Below are 7500 nucleotides of genomic sequence, written 5' to 3'. Positions count from 1 at the left end.
CATTCTGACATTTTGGGTCCATTTTCAGAGGCCTGGAAATACACAGTGGACACATAACTCTTCTTAACACCTTGCGGGCTATGGTAAAACTCCACTCATTATACATAAGAGATAAACATTAGAGATGCACTCACTACGACATTTTGGATCCATTTTCAGAGGCTTGGAAATACACAATAGACACCTTATCTTCTTAACAGGCTATGATACAATTCCCTTCCCTATACATAGAGATAAACATTAGAGATGCACTCATTCTGACATTTTGGGTCCATTTTCAGAGGCCTGGAAAAACAGTACGCAAGAAACCCTAATACCATGGCCGGAAGAAGTGGTGCAGCCTCAAACAGTTATCTGGAGGCAGTATGGTACACATTCCGAACCACTGCCTGTACAGAAAATCACCAGAGAAAAAGTTGGAAAGTTTTGTTTAGTGGGCGCAACATCTCTGGTCATATGTCGGCGAGAGACAGGCAAGGAAAGTTTTGTTTAGTGGGCGCAACATCTGTGGTCATATGCTGGAGAGAGACAGGCAAGGAAAGTTTTGTTTAGTGGGCGCAACATCTGTGGTCATGTGCCGGAGAGAGACAGGCAAGGAAAGTTTTGTTTAGTGGGCGCAACATCTGTGGTCATGTGCCGGAGAGACAGGCAAGGAAAGTTTTGTTTAGTAGGCGCAACATCTGTGGTCATGTGCCGGAGAGACAGGCAAGGAAAGTTTTGTTTAGTGGGTGCAACATCTGTGGTCATATGCCAGAGAGAGACAGGCAAGGAAAGTTTTGTTTAGTGGGCGCAACATCTGTGGTCATATGCCAGCGAGAGACAGGCAAGGAAAGTTTTGTTTAGTGGACACAACATCTGTGGTCATGTGTCGGCGAGAGACAGGCAAGGAAAGTTTTGTTTAGTGCGCGCAACATCTGTGGTCATATGCCAGAGAGAGACAGGCAAGGAAAGTTTTGTTTAGTGGACACAACATCTGTGGTCATATGCCGGAGAGAGACAGGCAAGGAAAGTTTTGTTTAGTGGGCGCAACATCTGTGGTCATATGTTGGCGAGAGACAGGCAAGGAAAGTTTTGTTTAGTGGGCGCAACATCTGTGGTCATATGCCGGAGAGAGACAGAAGGGGAAGGAATTATAGAAGGCAACAGACCCCAGGAGACGGGACACAACCCCTGATTAATACCTGGTACACTGTTGGATGGACAGGAGCGTAGGGTATTGGAAAAGCTGCCCAAATTTTTCCACTCCGCCCGGGAATTGAACCCGTGCTCTCTTGGTTGTGAGCCAAGTGTGCTAACCACTGCACCACGAAGCCCCCATCAGCAGAGAAGTCGCAGATTCCAGTCACTCTTCCAGACTTCCAAGCAGCATTTTTAAACATCTGGGCACCAACATGTTTGTAAAGCCTCCTCCCGTGTAAGTGCCAAAGTGTACAACAATATTCTGCTTAATAGGAAATTTCATGACTAAAAAAGGAAAAAAAAATATAACATCTCTTTTTTATACAGGAGGAATAGCATGGTTTTTAAATGTTATATTGTTTCAATTGTCAGGTGAGCTGGACACAACCCATAGTACTACTATAGTCTATTCCTTTGGGCAAGGCCACTCACGGCAGCTTAGTCCCAGCGACTCCACTTCCCCCTTCTGGCTGGGTAGCTCCGAGCTGGATGATGTAACCTACTTGTCATGTTAAGTAGTCAACATAAGTAGTAATATTAAAATGTCAACATAAAATGCATATCTAACACAAACTGCTAATTTCTATGTGTGAACAGAAATTAGCAGTTTGTGTTAGATATGCATTTTATGTTGACTACTTAACATGACAAGTAGGTTACATCATCCTGCTCGGAGCTACCCAGCCAGAAGGGGGAAGTGGAGTTGCTGGGACTAAGCTGCCGTGAGTGGCCTTGCCCAAATGAATAGACTATAGTGGGAAAATATTCATTAAAAATCTGTATTTGCCCGAACAGGCATAACAAAGAGTGCATAATACTCCTCAGGAAATGGCCTTCCTCTAGGAGTATCTCTTGAGCTTCTCCAGATAATATTTTTTCTCCATTGGAAGTTTTTTTTTTTTAACCCGGTAGCAGCAGGGATCATATTTCTTAATGGTCCCTCTAAGTGAGAAAAATGAGAAAAAATCACCCCTCACACAAACCATTTCATAATATATATCAAAACATTTGTGATCAGATTATGTATCATCCATTTTGGGTGGTTTAAATCATGGCACAAGTTTGGCCCGTCGCTGCTACACGGTAAAGCCACAAATCTGGCCCGTCGCTGCTACCGGGTTAATTGGTGTACGTCTTGTGAGCAGCAGGGGGTCATACACGAGGTGTTCATGGCCCGTACAATTTTGTAAATAAATTTCTTAAAAATCTGGCTTTGCACCTAGACTCAAACCCAAATGCCTAAAGTAATCTTAAGGCTGTGGGCTTCCTTTGAAGTATCAGTTTAGATTGTTTGGACTTCCAATTCTGCAAGTGATGACAGAGTTTTGACTTGTAATTTTTAGGTGGTTTTCTATGCTCATCAAATGTATCCAGCAGGCTTTACAATAACATTTTGCGTCCAGTAATAGCTGTACCCACAAGTTTGTTTACGGGATTCCCATGAACACAGGACAACAATATCTTTCCATGCTAATATCTTTTCAGTATGATCCTGTTCGCCATGGAAACCTTCACCAGCAAAGTCAAGACATATTCACAATCACCACACATCACATAATCGAGTGGGAATTCTGGTTTGGGTCGGTCGTGTCCTTGAAAACCCCCGGCCGCTTCTTGCACTCCCCGATCCTCACAGTCAGGAAGTTGGCCGCCACATCCGTCAGGAAGATCTCATCCGCCAGCCACCAGCAGTACCAGTAGCTCGGGTCGGGTGCCACCAGGACCTGCGGGTATGGGGTGATCCTTTCAGTAGAGTTTGAGGGAGTTTTAAAGAGATTTCATAAGCATTTCTGAGAGTCTTCTAAGTTACGGAAAGCTCCCAAGAGTTCTCAGGGGTTCCAAAGAGCTCTCCCAGGTTACAGAAAGCTCCCCAGAGTTCCTGAGAGGCAGGGTTGGAAAAAATCATGATGTTTTCTAAAAAAAAAAAAAAAAAAAAATCGATTTATTTGATTTAAAGCAAATTTTTCTTATTTAAATCGATTTTTTTGATTGAAATTATTTTTTTTGCATAAATTCTTCTATGCTTCCACTTTTTTTTTTTTTTTTTTTTTTTTACGTGTTCGCCTATAGCACCGGTAGGCCTTCTTCAGGGGCCTGGTGGTCGTCCCCACCCCGTCATGGCGCAGGTAATTTTTATAGTGACGCCATTTAATCTTGGCTCATGCTGCCCCCTGGAACTCATTCTTGACTCACTTGGACGGTTTCCTCTAGAGTCCGGGTTGCTGGGTGGACAGCATGAGGGTAGTCTTAGGCCCCTCGCTGGTGACAGAAAAATCCCTGGTGGTAGCGTGAAGCCGCGTCCTCCAGCACAGGGAGAATACAAGGCACGCACGCTAACTACTCAGCCTTATGAGGACCTTTTCTTGTATTAAACTTGGCCAATGAAACCATAGTTTAATATACATTACCCAAGAGGAGTTTTTCACATAAAAATCATAAGTAGGACTAATAGCTTATCTTTTTTCATGATTTTGAATATTTTTCTTGTAAGAGATGACAATGATTCACTGGTGCCTGACTTGTATGGCAATGATTCACTGGTGCCTGACTTGTAAGAGATGGCAATGATTCACTGGTGCCTGACTTGTATGGCAATGATTCACTGGTGCCTGACTTGTAAGAGATGGCAATGATTCACTGGTGCCTGACTTGTATGGCAATGATTCACTGGTGCCTGACCTGTAAGAGATGGCAATGATTCACTGGTGCCTGACTTGTATGGCAATGATTCACTGGTGCCTGACCTGTAAGAGATGGCAATGATTCACTGGTGCCTGACTTGTAAGAGATGGCAATGATTCACTGGTGCCTGACTTGTAAGAGATGGCAATGATTCACTGGTGCCTGACCTGTAAGAGATGGCAATGATTCACTGGTGCCTGACTTGTATGGCAATGATTCACTGGTGCCTGACCTGTAAGAGATGGCAATGATTCACTGGTGCCTGACTTGTAAGAGATGGCAATGATTCACTGGTGCCTGACTTGTAAGAGATAGCAATGATTCACTGGTGCCTGACTTGTAAGAGATGGCAATGATTCACTGGTGCCTGACTTGTAAGAGATGGCAATGATTAACTGGTGCCTGACTTGCTACAGGACCAATACATGACAAGTAGATTTGATACTTTTCCTCTACAACTGATTCACATGTTATTATATATATATATATATATATATATATATATATATATATATATATATATATATATATATATATATATATATATATATATATATATATATATATATATATATATATATATCATTAAATATTTTACTCTTGATAAATCACTTAAATCATTTTAAATACAGTATATGAAATTTTGATTTAAATCATGATTTTTTTTACTCTGATTTAAATTGATTTAAATCACTTGATTTAAAGCATTTGATTTAAATCCAAACAACACTGCTGAGAGGTCTTGGCCCCTTCACTACGGCCGGGCCAAAACGGCGCCCCGACCCGTATCTAGGCTGGCCGTGCGTGGCAAATTTCAAACGTCACTTCTGATTATAACAAGTTTTCAGCCATAATTTCAACATAATCATCAAGTATTATATATAAAAACATGCAAAATTAAATGGTGCACATAGAGAAACATAAATCATTTGATAATTTTGAGATGTAAGCATAAATATACAGAGAAATTGGCGAGAGATGAGCATCTCTCTCTCTCTCTCTCACACTCACACACACACACACACACACACACATAGATTATAATATAGATGGTTAGAAAGGAAGGTAAGGGTCGAGGAACAGCAAGTTGAAACTTGTTGAAGAGGCGCCTCTCTCTCTCTCTCTCTCTCACATACACACACACACACACACCCTGGAAGGGGGAGGTAGAAGGAAGGAAGGAAGGAAGGAAGGAAGAATGACAGAGAACAGAGACAGGGGGAGGGGGTGCAGCTACCTGGGGAAAGCTTATGCCAGGGTGTGTGTACCCAGCAGGAAGGACATGGCAGGGGCTAACTCTAGAAAAGCTTACAGTGCCAGGGCTTTTACCTACTACCAAGGGTGCCAGGTCAGAGGAGCAGGCTTCTTGGGATTTAATGAAAAAGGAAATATACTGGATTGAAAATTACACACATACATGCTGGTGAACTCTTGCTTAAGGGATTTGGACAGCACAGGGATGAAAGAGTGAAGATGCTGGTGAACTCTTGCATAAGGGATTTGGACAGCACAGGGATGAAAGCGTGAAGATGCTGGTGAACTCTTGCATAAGGGATTTGGACAGCACAGGGATGAAAGAGTGAAGATGCTGGTTAACTCTTGCATAAGGGATTTGGACAGCACAGGGATGAAAGAGTGAAGATGCTGGTGAACTCTTGCATAAGGGATTTGGACAGTACAGGGATGAAAGAGTGATGATGCTGGTGAACTCTTGCATAAGGGATTCGGACAGCACAGGGATGAAAGAGTGAAGATGCAGGTTAACTCTTGCATAAGGGATTTGGACAGCACAGGGATGAAAGCGTGAAGATGCTGGTGAACTCTTGCATAAGGGATTTGGACAGCACAGGGATGAAAGCGTGAAGATGCTGGTTAACTCTTGCATAAGGGATTTGGACAGCACAGGGATGAAAGAGTGAAGATGCTGGTGAACTCTTGCATAAGGGATTTGGACAGCACAGGGATGAAAGCGTGAAGATGCTGGTGAACTCTTGCATAAGGGATTTGGACAGCACAGGGATGAAAGAGTGAAGATGCTGGTTAACTCTTGCATAAGGGATTTGGACAGCACAGGGATGAAAGAGTGAAGATGCTGGTGAACTCTTGCATAAGGGATGTCACAGCATAGGAACCCAGACCCACCTCAAGTCTAGTGGGTCTCCCTGCGGGTCTCGGGGCTGGGGCGGGGGCTCTCAGAAGCACTGCACGCCCTGCTGGTCAACGAAATCGGCATGCGGGTCACGGGGAAACCTGTTCAAAGGGGAGACTTGTTAATATTGCTTTGTTGATAGTTCAGTTATAAAAGTAAATAAAAATAAATGGAAAATATGGAGTCAAAAGATGGACGAGAAGAGGAAGGAGGAGGAGGAGGAGGAGGAGGAATAAGAACAAAAAATAATAAGGAAAATAAGGAGAAGGAAGAGAAAGAAAATAGAAGAGAAAAAGGAGGAAGAAGAGGAAGAGAGGAAATAGTGGATAATGGACCTTCTCTTCCTCCTCCTCCTCCTCCCAGTCCTTCATTATCAACTAATTCTTCTCTTCCTCCTCCTCCTCCTCCTCCTGAAAGACATTCCCATCCATATAACAATAATAATAATAATGATAATAATAATAATAATAATAATAATAACATGTTTATCTATTGCCTCTGTCTTGCCTTGCCTTTGAGAGCAGTTTAAGGGAAGGGAAGGGAAGGGAAAGGAAGGGAAGGCAAAGGAAAAGAAGAGAAGGAAAGGAAAGGAAAGGGAATGAAAGGGAAGGGAAAGGAAGAGAAGGGAAAGGGAAAGGAAAGAAAGAGAAGGGAAGGAACGGGAAAGGAAGAGAAGGAAAGGAAAGGAAAGGGAATGAAAGGGAAGGGAAAGGAAGAGAAGGGAAAGGGAAAGGAAAGAAAGAGAAGGGAAGGAAAGGGAAAGGAAGAGAAGGAAAGGAAAGGAAAGGGAATGAAAGGGAAAGGAAAGAGAGAGAAGGGAAAGGGAAAGGAAAGAAAGAAAAGGGAAGGAAAGGGAAAGAAAGAGAAGGGAAGGGAAAGGAAGAGAAGGGAAAGGGAAAGGAAAGAAAGAGAAGGGAAGGAAAGGGAAAGGAAGAGAAGGGAAGGAAAGGAAAATATATATAATACATAATTCTGAACACACACACACATACACACACACACACAGGCAAAAAAAGATAAATAGTAATAATAATAAAAACAATAATAATAATAACAACAATAATAATATACATTCACAGTCATTAACATTAATGAAAAGGAAAGATTAGATGATAAAAATTGAGAAGGAAGGAAGGAAGGAAGGAGGGAAGGAAGGAAAGAAAAAAAAAAAAAGGAAAATAAATATTATAAACACAAAATAAATCTAAAGGTATAATGTTCACACACACACACACACACACAGGAAGAGAGCAAACACAGTACCAATATATAAAGGAGGAAAGAGAGAGGACCCATTAAATCACAGACCGGCATCACTCACTAGTGTGGTTGCGAAGATATGTGAGAGGCTACTTAAAAACAGGTGGTCAGATTTTTTAGAAAGGGAGAGAATTATCTCGGATTGCCAGTTTGGATTCAGGAGAGGGAGATCGTGTGTCACCAACTTGTTATGTTATTACTCAAGGGTGACAGATTTAATACAAGAGAGA

General features: G+C 42.2%; 1 long non-coding RNA gene across 2 annotated transcripts in view; it reads right to left on the bottom strand.

Annotated features, from left to right (window-relative positions):
* LOC127003974 (uncharacterized) overlaps positions 1-7500 on the bottom strand; it is an 11634-nt gene that overhangs the window by 470 nt on the left and 3664 nt on the right. Inside the window, exons 3-4 of one of the 2 annotated variants that reach the window (XR_007757488.1) lie at positions 6004-6111; positions 1-2903 (exon numbers count right to left, since the gene is read on the bottom strand). The exon at positions 1-2903 is cut by the window's left edge and continues 70 nt beyond it. This is a non-coding gene — a long non-coding RNA (uncharacterized LOC127003974). The remainder of the gene's footprint in view (positions 2904-6003; positions 6112-7500) is intronic. The other variant, XR_007757487.1, reaches the window with a different exon arrangement.

This window comes from Eriocheir sinensis, chromosome 27 (assembly GCF_024679095.1).
Source record: "Eriocheir sinensis breed Jianghai 21 chromosome 27, ASM2467909v1, whole genome shotgun sequence".
NCBI lineage: Eukaryota > Metazoa > Arthropoda > Malacostraca > Decapoda > Varunidae > Eriocheir > Eriocheir sinensis.
Note: the sequence above shows the minus strand (reverse complement) of the source record. Positions and strands in the feature narration are given on the sequence as shown.